Source organism: Agelaius tricolor, unplaced genomic scaffold, assembly GCF_023055355.1.
Source record: "Agelaius tricolor isolate 1412-34295 unplaced genomic scaffold, bAgeTri1.0.p SCAF_30, whole genome shotgun sequence".
NCBI classification, from domain to species: Eukaryota; Metazoa; Chordata; class Aves; order Passeriformes; family Icteridae; genus Agelaius; species Agelaius tricolor.
In genome coordinates this window covers 5,158,546-5,171,357 of record NW_027269290.1, presented here as the reverse complement: position 1 = coordinate 5,171,357, position 12,812 = coordinate 5,158,546, and the positions used below count along the sequence as shown (strand labels likewise).

The window sequence follows — 12,812 nt, the reverse complement described above, 5'->3', positions numbered from 1 at the left end:
TCCGGGAGCCTCCGGGAGCCGCCACGTCCGAGCGAGCGCGGCAGGAAGAGCCCGGCTGATAAAGCGAGGGCTGAAACCCGAACCTGCAGCTTGGGCTGCTCGCTATATAAACACCACGCACACCCCCGGCCGCGCTGCCACTCCCGCTGCGACGGCGACAGCGACAGCCGCGCTCCCGAGCCCCTTGTCGCCGGTCCTGCCCTCCCCCGTGCTCCAGGTGGAGCCTCTCGCTGAGTTTGGGGTGGCGCTTCAGGTGCGCTCGGGCTCCACGGGGCGGCTGCGAGCGGGGTTTGGGCTTTGGGAAGGGGACGGGACCCGCGGTGGGCACCGGGTGGGCGCTGCCATGCTGGGGAATGCGGGAATAAACCGCGTGGGAGAAGCGAAAACGCGGGGTTTAGCCTTAAAAATGCGGGTGGGAGGGGCTGAGCGCCGCGCTGGGTCAGCCGGTGGGAAATGTCCCCTCGCCCTGGGTGACACCACGGGCGTGACAAGGGCAGGGTGACACCCTGGGCTCGCTGGGGACACGGTGGCTGGTGGCTGATGGCCGGGACGTGGCCACGCCGTGCCACTGAGGACTTCCTTGTGTGGGGAGAATTCCCGCCCTTCCTGCGCAGGGACAGAGCCCGCCGGGAGGACAAAACCCGGCCCTGCTTTTCCCAATTCTTCAGGCTCAGCCCCGCACTGGGACGGTCACGTACCACGGGCGAGGCCGGGCCAGGCAGGGTGTCCTGGGAATTATCCAAACGATCCAAATTATCCAAATAATTTATCCAGAAAGGGAATGCCAGGAGCTCTGCCGGTGGCAGGGTGAAGCCTCTCCGCGGCACATCTGTGGGGACACTGACAGCTTCGTGCCACGGAGCTGAGTTTGGGAAGGTGCAGCTCGCATTCCCTGCTCTCCCAAGGCTGATCCGGACCGGAATTCTGGAAATCAGGCACGGAGCTCGGAGCCAGCTCCCCGCCCCGGTTGCACAAGCGGCCCCGAGGGCGCAGTGACAATCCCAGCCTGTTTACCATCCCAGCCACCTGCTGCTTCCCCGGCTCCCAGCGCCCTGGCAGGAAGAGCTGGAGCTCCTGGATCCACCCCAAAGGGCTGGACAGGGCCACCAGCTGTCCCCAGAGCCCCCAGGGACAGGCACAGGGTGTGGGGACACTCCCCAGTACAGGGGGTGCAGCGCCCTGAGCCTCAGCATCCCCCAAAGGTGCTTTGGAAAAGCAAATTTGGATGGAGTGGGATGAGAATTTCCTCCCCAGGGCCACCCCGAGGGTTTTGGCTCCTGGGGACGGCGCCCACCGTGCCCCTGGCATGAAAATTCCCCCCCCAGCAGCGATCACAAGGCCTGGCAGCACCCAAATCACCTTCCAGCATCCCCATAAATCCCTGGGGATGGAGCAGGGAACCTCCAGCAAAAATCCCTGGGAATGGGGCAGGGAACCTCCAGCAAAAATCCCTGGGGATGGAGCAGGGAACCTCCACCACGGGCTGGAGCTCCTGCCAGCACGGAGAGAGATCTGGGGGAGATGGAGGAGGAATTGGGAGCCTCTCCATGGGTGTTTTGAATGCACAGTCATCAAATTGGCCCCAAATGTGATTTTTTTTCTTCAGTTTCTTTCACCTCAAGAGAAGAAGGAACAGAGCCAACCCCCCCAGGCCGTTCCCAGCCCCAATTCCTGCCCCATCCATGCAGGGAAAGGCGCAGCCTCCACTCGCCAGGGGCTGCTCTGTGACCCCAGCCCCACATGGAGCTTTTTAGGGGATCCCCCACTCCCAAACGGGGGGTTCAGCCCCCCCAACACCTCCCACCCCTCTGGGACACGGAGCATCCCCTCCCCTGCTCCAGCAACCCGAGCCTGAACCCAAGGTCCCGCTTATCTGCAGCTCAAGCATGTCTGCTGATAAGAGGGGATGAGATAAGGCTGGGCAGCCTCGGCGCTATCAGCAGCCCTTCCTCCAGCCCTGCACCCCAAGGCTGAGGGGTCCAGCACCCCCCAAACATCCCCCAAACGTCTCCTCCCCCATCAGCCTCTTGCTTGGATGAGCTTTAAAATTTCCACCCCATTCCCCCTGTGGTTGTTGTTTCCTAATCGGGCGAAGCGTTGGTTCAGGGGAAAGGGGAAAAATTGAATTAAAAATTAAAAAAAACTAAACCAAACCAAACCAAAACAAACCACGCAACCAAAATAACAAATAAATCACAAAGCAGAGCAAATAATGTGTCAGGGTTCCCCTGACAGCGCCAGGGGGGGCACACCCAGCCCGGCCCGCATTAGGTGCTGCCACGAAAACTGGAATTGCAAATCATCGCTGCTCAGCCGAGCTGAAAGGAGAGCCAGGAAAACAAAACCAAACCCGCGGCGGCCAGCGAGGGGCACGGGGACCTCTGGCACACACCTGGGGCTGGCGCACACCCGAGCCTTCCTCCTCCTCCTCCTCCTCCTCGCTGGGGCACCGCGGGCTGAGCGTCCCCCGAGGGAGAAGAGGAGGGGAGCCCATCTCGGGGAGGGGGGAGCAGCTCCAGGGGTCCCCGAGGGTTCCCCGGAAAAGAGGAGGGGAACCCACCCCGCGCTCCAGGGGTCACCCCAAAGCTGTGCCAGGCCCCGGTGCCCGCTCCCATCCCGGTGGCAGCGTTGGCAGCCTCGGTGCCATTGCCGGGATCTGCCCGCGCCTGCGACCCCCGCGCCCGGCGGAGCCAGCGTGGGGCTTAAACTGGAGAATTAAAGGGAAAAAAACCCAAAATTCCCCTATCGGGTGGCACCCCTCGCTGGCACCCGCGGAGGGCGGCACAAAGGGACAGGAGCGGGGGGACCTGCGTGGTGGCACTGCGGGGACACGGGGCTGGCGTGGGGTGGCTTTTCCTCTGGGGAAGGGTGGGGCAGGGAAAGGGGACGGGGCCAGCGGGGTGACAATGCCAGAGGGTGGCACCGCCCACGGGGTGACCCATGGTGGGGTGACACCGTCAGAAAGGTGACACTGCCACAGTGGGGTGACAACTGCCAGAAGGGTGACACTGCCAGCGGGGTGACACCGCCAGAAGGGTGACACTGCCACAATGGGGTGACACCGCCAGAGGAGTGGCACTGCCAGAGGGGTGGCACCGACCGCAGGGTAACCCTGCCACAGAGGGGTGGCATTGTCAGGAGGGTGACACTGCCAGCAGGGTGACCCTGCCACAGCGGGGTGGCACCGCCAGAAGGGTGGCACCACTGGCGAGGTGACACTGCCACAGTGGGGTGACATCGCCAGCAAGGTGACACCGCCAGAGGGGTGACACTGTCATTGAGGTGACACCGCCAGAGGGGTGGCACCGCCAGCAGGGTGGCACCACTGGTGAGGTGACACTGTCACTGGGGTGGCACCGCCAGCAGGGTGACCCTGCCAGAGGGGTGACACTGCCACAGTGGGGTGACACCGCCAGAGGGGTGACACTGTCAGTGGGGTGACACCGGCCCAGGGGTGGCACCGCCAGCAGGGTGACACCGCCAGAGGGGTGACACTGCCACAGTGGGGCGACACCGCCCAGGGGTGGCACCAGCAGCGGGGACAAGCGGGGCCGAGGCAGGGGAAGTGCCCAGCGGGGCGCGCTGCCAGGCTGGCACGGGCGCTGCCACCGCCCGCTGTCCCCGGAGCCACCAGGGAGCCACCCCTGTGTCCGGATGTCCCCAAATCTCCCCGGGAGCCCCCGCCCAGCGCCCACCGGGGGCACGGCCCGGGGCGGGGGAAGCCGCAGGATTGCTGCCTCATTAGAGAGCAATTACCGCTAATTACGCCATGGCAACACCCAAAGCCGATCGGGAAATGGGAAACGGGGCTGCTGGGTGCCCGCGGGTGCACAGGCGCGCACATCCCACCCACCCCATCCCATCCCCCATAAAAACCTCTGGAATGAGGACGCTGGGTGGTTCCGTGCCTCAGTTTCCCTGGTTGAGGGCGCGTATTCTGCTCCCAGCCTCGCCCCTGAGGCTCCGACAGCCCCAGCGCCCCCATCCCCGCACCCCAAAATCCCCCGCGGTGCTTCTGCCTCGGAGGGCAGCGCCCCAGTCCCGCAGACCCCATCCCACCCCGGCCGGGATGGTCCCATGGGGACGGGAACGGGTCCGTGCTGCCCCTCCGCCCCTCCTGCACCAGGGCCGGCGCTCGGTGGCACCTGGCAGGGGGTGGCCCTGCTCTGCTCTCGGCCGTGCCGTGCCCCAGGGGCCGTGGCTGCGCAGGGCAGCTGAACTTTGGCCCCATCAGTCTCGTTCCTGCAGGATCCCGCTTATCTGGGCGCGCCACGGCCACAGAGCACCAAGGACACGGGGCCAGGGGACAGCCCGGCAGGAGGGCTCCCTGCAAACCCTCCTGCACCTCCAAAACCCTCCTGGGGCTCCCTGCAAACCCTCCTGCACCTCCAAAACCCTCCTGGGGCTCCCTGCAAACCCTCCTGCACCTCCAAACCCTCCTGGGGCTCACTGCCAACCCTCCTGGACCTCCAAAACCCTCCTGGGGCTCCCTGCAAACCCTCCTGCACCTCCAAACCCTCCTGGGGCTCCCTCCAAACCCTCCTGCACCTCCAAACCCTCCTGGGGCTCCCTGCAAACCCTCCTGCACCTCCAAAACCCTCCTGGGGCTCCCTGCAAACCCTCCTGGACCTCCAAAACCCTCCTGGGGCTCACTGCCAACCCTCCTGGACCTCCAAAACCCTCCTGGGGCTCCCTGCAAACCCTCCTGCACCTCCAAAACCCTCCTGGGGCTCCCTGCAAACCCTCCTGCACCTCCAAAACCCTCCTGGGGCTCCCTCCAAATCCTCCTGGACATCCAGAATCCTCCTGGGGATCCCTCTAAACATTCCTGGACCTCCAAAACCCTTCTGAGGGTCTCTCCAAAACCCTCCTGTGGTCCTTGTAAATCCTTCTGCACCTCCAAAACCCTCCTGGGGATCCCTCTAAACACTCCTGGACTTCCAAATCCCTCCTGGGGGTCCCTTCAAATCCTCCAAATCCCTCCTGGGGGTGCCTCCAGCCCCTCGCGGTGCCCAGCCCGGGCTGTGGGTACGAGGCTCAGGCCGGCAGTGCCAGTGGGATGGGATTTTCCAGCTGTTCCCCCGCAGGCTGGGATGCTGTGCCAGGGCTCTGCCATGGGCACGGCCCCTCCCCGGCCTCCCCCGTGCCCCGCAGCCCCCGGGCGTGCGGCAGCTCCGCGTTCCGCCTGCTCCGGGAGGCGCTGCCGAGCTCGGCGGGACCGGCCGGGCAGGGCGGGGAGGCGGCCGGGGCTGCCGGACCGGTCCCGGCTGTTCCACCGGAGCCCGAGCCCGGCCCGGCATCCCCGGGGCTCCGGGACAGCCCCACGGAGCCACCCGAGCCCCCGGGGGCGGCCTCAGCCTGGTTGTCCCCAGCCCTGTGCCTGTGGATCAGCAGAACCTCATCGCCCAGCTCAGCTGTGGAGCAGCGCCCACGGTGAAGGGTCCTGGGCCCCAAAACCCTCCTGGGGGTTCCTAAAAATCCTCCTGGGTCTCCCTCCAAACTCCCCTGCACCTTCAAAACTCTCCTGGAGGGTCCTTAAAAATCCTCCAAGACCTCCAAAATCCTCCTGGGGGTCTCTCCAAACCCTCTTGGACCTCCTAAATCCTCCTGGGGGTCTCTCCAAATGCTCCTGCTGCATCTCCAAAACTCTCCTGTGGATCCCTAAAAGTCCTCCTAGACCTTCAAAATCCTCCTGAAAGTCCCTCCAAACAATCCTGGACTTCCAAAATCCTCCTGGGTGTCCCTCCAAACAATCCTGGACCTCCAACATCCTCCTGGGGGCTCCCGACAAATCCTCCTGGACATCCAAAACTCTCCCAGGGGTCTCTTCAAACCCTCTAGGATCCCCAAAAGCCTCCTGAGGGTCTCTCCAAATGCTCCAAAACCCTCCTGGGGGGGTCCCTAAAAGTCCTCCTAGACCTCCTGGGTGTCCCTCCAAACTCCCCTGGATCTTCAAAACCCTCCTGGGGAGTCCCTAAAAGTCCTCCTGGACCTCCAAAACTCTCCTAGGGGTCTCTTCAAACCCTCTAGGAGAGATCCTGGAGATCCTCTAGAATCTCCAAAACCCTCCTGGGGGTCCCTCCAAATGCTCCTGGATCTCAAGATCCCTCCTTAGGGTCTCTCCAAACCCTCCTGGGGGTCTCTCCAAAAGCTCCAGGACCTCCAAATCCCTCCCAGCTCCGCTCCCACCCCACCTGTCCACAGAGAGGGATCTCCCACCCCATCCTGGAGAAATCCAGCAGCCACAATCCCTTTTTTTTTCCACCTGGACGCGACGCCCGGGCCTCGGTGTCACCGAGGAGCTGCCGGAGGAGCCGCTGCCGGCTCCGTTACGTAAGGAAAGCTCGGAGAGGGGGGAAAACGGCGGCTCCCGGTGGCTGCGGCGGGAGGGGAGAGGCAGGAACGGGGGTGCGGGAGCAGCGGGAGGATGCGGGAGGATGCGGGATGTTCACCAGGACAAGCCCCAGCCCCTCCGGTTCCAGCCCCCCAGGGATGGGGACGCCCCGAGGAGCGGAGGGACGGTCCCGGGGATGGCGGAGGGCACCGGGAGGCCCGCAGCGGGTCCTGCCTCCCGCTCCGAGAACAAAGGGATGGATGCTCGGGAAAGGCTCCGGAGGGACTCGGGAGCAGCTGCGGGGACACCGCGGGGTGGGAGAGGGGCTGGGGTTTGAATAAATCCCGGGAGAGGGGATGGGGGGACACGGAGGGAGGGAGGGAGCACGCACACGATCCAGGATCACGGACACGGGGGGATCACGGACACCGCGTGGGAATTACGGAAACAGCGTGGGGGGAGCATGGACACGGCACGGGGGGAGCAGGGACACAGTGTGGGAATTATGGAAACAGCATGGAGGGATCATGGACATGGCATGGGGGGATCAGGGACGCAGCCCAGGATCGTGGACATCACATTGAGAGGATCAGGGACACGGTGTGGGAATTACGGAAACAGTTTGGGGGGATCACGGACACAGCATGAGGGGATCAGGGACACGATCCAGGATCACGGACACTGCATGAGGGGATCAGGGACACGATCCAGGATCAGGGACACGGCATGGGGGATCATGGACATGGCATGTGGGGATCACGGACACGGTGTGAGGGATCATGGACATGGCACAAGGATTATGGAAATGGCACAGGAATTATGGATACAGGATGGGAATTAGGGAAACAATGTGGGGGGATCACAGACACGATGTGGGGGGATCATGGACACGGCACAGGATCAGGGACACGATCCAGGACCACAGACATGGTGTGGGGGGATCATGGACACGGCACAGGATCAGGGATATGATCCAGGACCACGGACACAGTGTGAGGGATCATGGACAAAGCATGTGGGGATCAGGGACACAGCCCAGGATCAGGGACACGATCCAGGATCACAGACATGGTGTGGGGGGATCATGGACACAGCCCAGGATCAGGGATATGATCCAGGGTCACGGACACGGTGTGGAGGGATCACGGCACGGGGGGATCATGGACACGGCATGGGGGGATCCTGGACATGGCTCAGGATCACGGACATGGCTCAGGATCAGGGACATGGCCCAGGATCACGGACACAGCCCAGGATCAGGGACACGATCCAAGACCACGGACACAGCGTGGGGGGGATCACGGACACGGCCCCTCCCCAACGCCCCGGCCCATCCCCGGCCCGCGGGTGTTCGGAGCAGGGCGTCTGTCGCCGGCCTGCCAAACACACACAAAGGCGTCTCATTATCCCCTAATTAGTGCCTTGCCGGCTCCTGCAATTAACACCCGTGCAGGCGGCTGCTGTTGAGGTAAACAGAGGGTTTGAAGAGCCCTGGAGAGCCGGGGGGCCCTGGCGGGGTGGGGACCACCCATGAGCCCAGAGGGTCCCACTGAACTCCAGAGCCCTCCAGTTCCTCTGGGAGAGCTGGGCAGGGAACAGGGACACCGTCCCCTGTGCCAGGCGGCTCCAAATCCCATAAACCCGGCCTTGAACACTTCCAGGGATGGGACAGCCACAGCTTATCTGGGAAATCCATCCCAGGGCCTCCCCACCCTCACAGCAGGAATTCCTTCCCAAATCCCATCCATCCCTGCCCTCTGGCAGCGGGAGCCGTTCCCCGCTTCCTGTCCCTCCATTCCTTGTTCCAAATCCCTCTCCAGCTCTCCTGGAGTCCCTTCGGGCACTGGGAGGGGCTCTGAGCTCTCTCCGGAGCCTCCTCTCCCATCCTGGCTCCAAGCAGAGATGCTCCAACCCTCGGAGCACCTCCGTGACCTCTGGGCCGGCTCCAGCAGCTCCACTTTCTCCCAGAAGGAGCCCGTGAGTCAGGAGCAGCCGGGGCTGGACCCGGGTCCTGCCCCGGGGGAGGCCGAGCCTCCCGTCCTCCTGCAGAGCCAGGTGTTCGTTCCCTGGAAACATCAAAGGTCTGGAATGGCCTTTCTCCGGCTGACCCAGAAACGCGGATCAAGAGCTGCCTCATCCCTTAATTGAGAACTTGGTGACTTGGAATCTTTATTAAAGAGCTTTAGTGGATTCGCAGATTAAGGGCACAACCCGGCCGCTGCCACCATCCAGCCTCGCTCCTGTCACCATCCAGCCTCACTCACTGCCACCATCCAGCCTCATTCCCTGTCACCATCCATTCCCTGTCACCATCCAGCCTCATTCCCTGCAAGCCGGGGCCACCTCACCCCGCAGCCGCTGCTCTGGAGCCTTTTCCCTGCTCCAGCCTGGCTCTGGAGCTCTGGACAAGCCCTGGAAGGGCTCCCTGTGCTGCTACCACCGAGTGAAAACCAGAATCAAACCAAATCCACGTGGAAAAGCAGCGCTGCCTGCACAGAATAACCCAATCCCGGGGGATTTTCCACCTTGGGATGGTGGAAGGAGCAGGCAGGGCTGGAAGGGGGGCTCCACATGTGCCCCCTCCCTCTCTCTGCCTGCAGGTTTCAATCTACCCGTGCCCCTGCACTCCTCAGCTGTGCCAGGAGAAGCAGGGATGGATGTTGTGGATCACCAGGGATGTTTTGGATCATCACCATGCTGGGAGAAGCAGGGATGGATGTTTTGGATCACCAGGGATGTTTTGGATGATCAGGGATGTTTTGGATCATCACTGTGCTGGGAAAGCAGGGATGGATGTTTTGGATCACCAGGGATGTTGTGGATCATCACCGTGCCAGGAGAAGCAGGGATGGATGTTTTGGATCACCAGGGATATTTTGGATCATCAGGGATGTTTTGGATGATCAGGGATGTTTTGGATCACCAGGGATGTTTTGGATCACCAGGGATGTTTTGGATCATCAGGGATGTTTTGGATCATCACCATGCTGGGAAAGCAGGGATGGATGTTTTGGATCATCAGGGATGTTTTGGATCATCACCTCCCCACGGGGCAGTGGGAAGGGGCTGCCGGCGGGGCAGGACTTCCCTGGGTGGGCGGAGAGCTGCGAACGCTGCGGAGGAAGGAGGATGGAGAGGAGGCAGCAGCGCGCTCCTCCAGGCGCTGTTCCTGCTGCTGCTGCTGCTGCGGATGATTGTGTGTTTTCCCAGGAAAACAGGAGTGGGGGATGCTACTACCAAATCCTGGGAGAGAGAGAGAGAGAGGAGCAGCAGCGGAGCCACACAGCCCCTTCCAGCCCAGCTTTAGGAGAAATCCCCAGCCCAGCTGATTCCCGGGGGCACAGATGGAGCAGAAAACAACCCCGACCCTGCCTGGCTGGCTCAGGAGGCCTCGGGGGGATTAAAAACCTCTCAGTGCCCATCTGGGGTGGGGTTTGTGCCTCTCAGTGCCCATCTGGGGTGGGTTTTGTGCCCAGTGGTGTGGGGGATGTGGGCACCACCACACACACACACACACACACACGGGCACACTCACCCGTGTCACGGTGACACGCGGCCATGGCCACGCTCTTGTCCCTTGTCCCTTCCCCACGGAATGGAGCAGCCGCTGGTCAGCGGTGCCCTCGAGGTGTTGGCTCCGTGGCCTCACCCAGGCACTGCCAGCCACGTCCCTCACCCTCCTTGCCCGTCCCTCCTCTGCCTCGTCCTCGCCAGCCTCCCGCCGGTTTCTATGGGAACTCGGCAGGAAAACGCGGCTTGCAGCGCCAGCCCGGTGCCAGCTGCTGTCACCCTGTCACCGCCTCTGCCAGGGGCACCTCTGGGCACCCCTCGCCACAGCCCCTGTCCCTGTGGGATGGCCCTGCTGGCCCAGTGCAGCAGGATGGGTGCCAGGGGTCCCCCGCAAACACCGATGTCCATGAAAACTGGATTTTGTGCTTCCCATGGGATTTTTAGCTCAGGAATTGTAATTCCTCAGCCACCCCCTCTCCGGGATCCTAATCCTGGCTCAGTGTCCCCATGGGGTGGCTCGGGGTGGGTGACAGGCCCAGGTGTCCCCCAGCCACGGCTCTGCCAGGCCAAGGAGGGAAGGAGCTGGCTTGGGAAGCATCTCCTGGTGAAGGGATGGGGACAAGAGGGACAGGGGCAGGTCCGAGTGGGACAGGAGCTCCAGGAGCTCCCCTTTCCCTTGAGGAAATGCCAGCAGGACCCTGGGGAAGGGTCTGGAGCAGCCACATGCACACACCAAGCCCTGGGCACCCCGGGATGAGCTCGGTGCAGAGCACGATTCATGAGATTCATGGAGGGATTCAGAACGGGATCCATGGAGGGATCACAGTGGGATCCATGGAGGGATTAATGGAGAGATCAGGGTGGGATTCATGGAGGGACCACAGGGGGATCCATGGAGGGATCACGGTGGGATTCACAATGAGATTCACAGAGGGATCACAGGATTCATGGAGGGATCACAACGGGATTCAAGGCGGGATTCACGGAATCGTAGAGGGATCACAGTGGGATTCACAACAGGATTCACAGAGGGATCACAACAGGATTCATGGAGGGATCACAACAGGATTCATGGAAGGATCACAGTGGGATTCATGGGGGGATCACAGAGGGATTCAAGGCAGGATTCATGGTGGGATTTGTGGAGTGATTGTGGTGGGATCCACGGAGGGATCAAGGTGGGATTCATGGAGGGATCAGGGTGGGATTCATGGAGGGATCTACAACATGATTCACGAAGGGATCATAGTGTGATTCACAGTGGGATTCACGGCGGGCTCACAGTGGGATTCAAGGAGGGATTCACAGTGGGATGCATGGAGGGATTCACAGCGGGATGCATGGAGGGATTCACAGCGGGATGCATGGAGGGATTCACAGCGGGATTCACAGCGGGATGCATGGAGGGATGCACCGCGGGCTCACGGCGGGCTGCAGGCGCTCCTGCAGCCGCGCAGGAGCGGCAGAAAGCAGCGGGGTGCTGCCGATGCCCGGCTGCAGAGCCGCCCGCAGCGCCGCAGCTCAGCCTGGAGCGGCGGATCCTGCAGCAAACGCCGGCCCCGGCTCCCTCCATTGCCGGCGCTCCCCGCACCCCGCGGTGGCCCCGGCGCCCTCCCCGCACGCCGGGATTAACGGAGCGGCTCCCGCGGCCATCTGGAGCGGGGGGCCCGCCCCCCTGCCCCCCTGCCCCCGAGGGACCGCGGGGTGGCAGCGCCAGGTGCGGCCCGGACCCGCTCGGAGGTGCCGGGGTGAGCGGACGCCCCCGGCCCGCGGTCAGCAGGGGGGTCCCCCGGGGCGGGGGGGGAAAAGGCCGGTCCGGCCCCTTCCGCTGGGGTTTAATAGACTCGTGGCGTATGAACATCCCCATCATGTGATGAATCAGAGGCTGTTTCCCTGCGAGCTGCGAGCGGCGCAACAAAGCTGCGATTGAGGGCTCGGGGCAGCGGCTGCGCCTCTCGCGTCTCCGGCACCGCCAGACACCCCCCGGTGCAGGGGGGGCCCCGGAGCGGCGGCGCTGCCCTTCCTCCCGGCCCAGAGGAGGAGGAGGAGGCGGAGGAGGAGGAGGAGGAGGAGGAGGAGGAGGATGGCTCTCCGCTCGCAGCAGGCAGCGAAACGAGCCGCGGAGCCAAGGGAAGGTCTCGGCTTTCCTGGGAAGCGCCAGACGACATCTCTCAGCCCCATCCATCACATCCCGTCCCCAGCGCGGCACGCGGCTCTCGGGGGTCCGGCCCTCCCGAGCCCCCCCCCCTCACCAGGATGGGGTTTGGGGGTGCTGAGACAGCGAATAGCGGGGCTCCCCCAAAGCCTCGGCGCTGCTCTGCCCCTGCACGGAGTCGGGGGCTCCAAACCAGGGGCTCCCAGCCCGCAGCATTTGGGGTTTTGGGGACACAAACCAGCTCGCAGCCCATAAACACACGGCGGGAACAGCTCGGGGGGCCCCACTCGTCACCCAAAGCTGGGCACGAGGGGCAGGACGCGCTGTGGGAGCCCCTCGGGCAGCCGGGGGTGCCGGCCCCCACAGCGCGCCCTGCTCTGCCCGTGGGGCCGGAGCGCAGCCCCCCCTTCCCTAAAAGAGCCCCCCCAGCACCCTGAGGGGCTGCGCTGCCGCTCCGCGCCCCCCGCTCAGCGCCCGCGGGGAGGAGGAGGAGGAAGAGCGGAGGAGGAGGAGGAGGAGGAAGGAGCCGCGCCGGAGGCACTCACCGTGCGGGGCGGGCAGCGGCCGGATCCCCCCCGCTGCCTACGGGCGCAGCATCTTCCCGGCCACCCGCAGCCCGAGCGGGAGCCCGAGCCGGAGCGGGAGCCGGAGCCGCAGCCGGAGCCGGAGCTGGGCATGCTCGGGGGCCACCGAGCGGCACGTGACGCCGGGCTGGCACCGAGCGGGGCGGGGGGGCCGCGCCGCCCCCACCGCCCCCCACCCCCGCAGCCCCCGGGGGCACCGCGCCGAGCCCCCCTGGGCCCCGCCGGGGGG

At 64.1% G+C, this 12,812-nt stretch overlaps 1 protein-coding gene across 10 annotated transcripts in view; it reads right to left on the bottom strand.

The window, feature by feature from the left end:
* PLEKHA6 (pleckstrin homology domain containing A6) overlaps positions 1 to 12,597 on the bottom strand; it is a 52,075-nt gene extending 39,478 nt beyond the window's left edge. For all 10 annotated transcript variants that reach the window (XR_011682832.1, XM_071449994.1, XM_071449997.1 and 7 more), the window contains exon 1: positions 12,545 to 12,597. The gene's annotated coding sequence lies outside the window, so the exon portion shown is untranslated. The remainder of the gene's footprint in view (positions 1 to 12,544) is intronic.
* Positions 12,598 to 12,812: the final 215 nt, after the last annotated feature.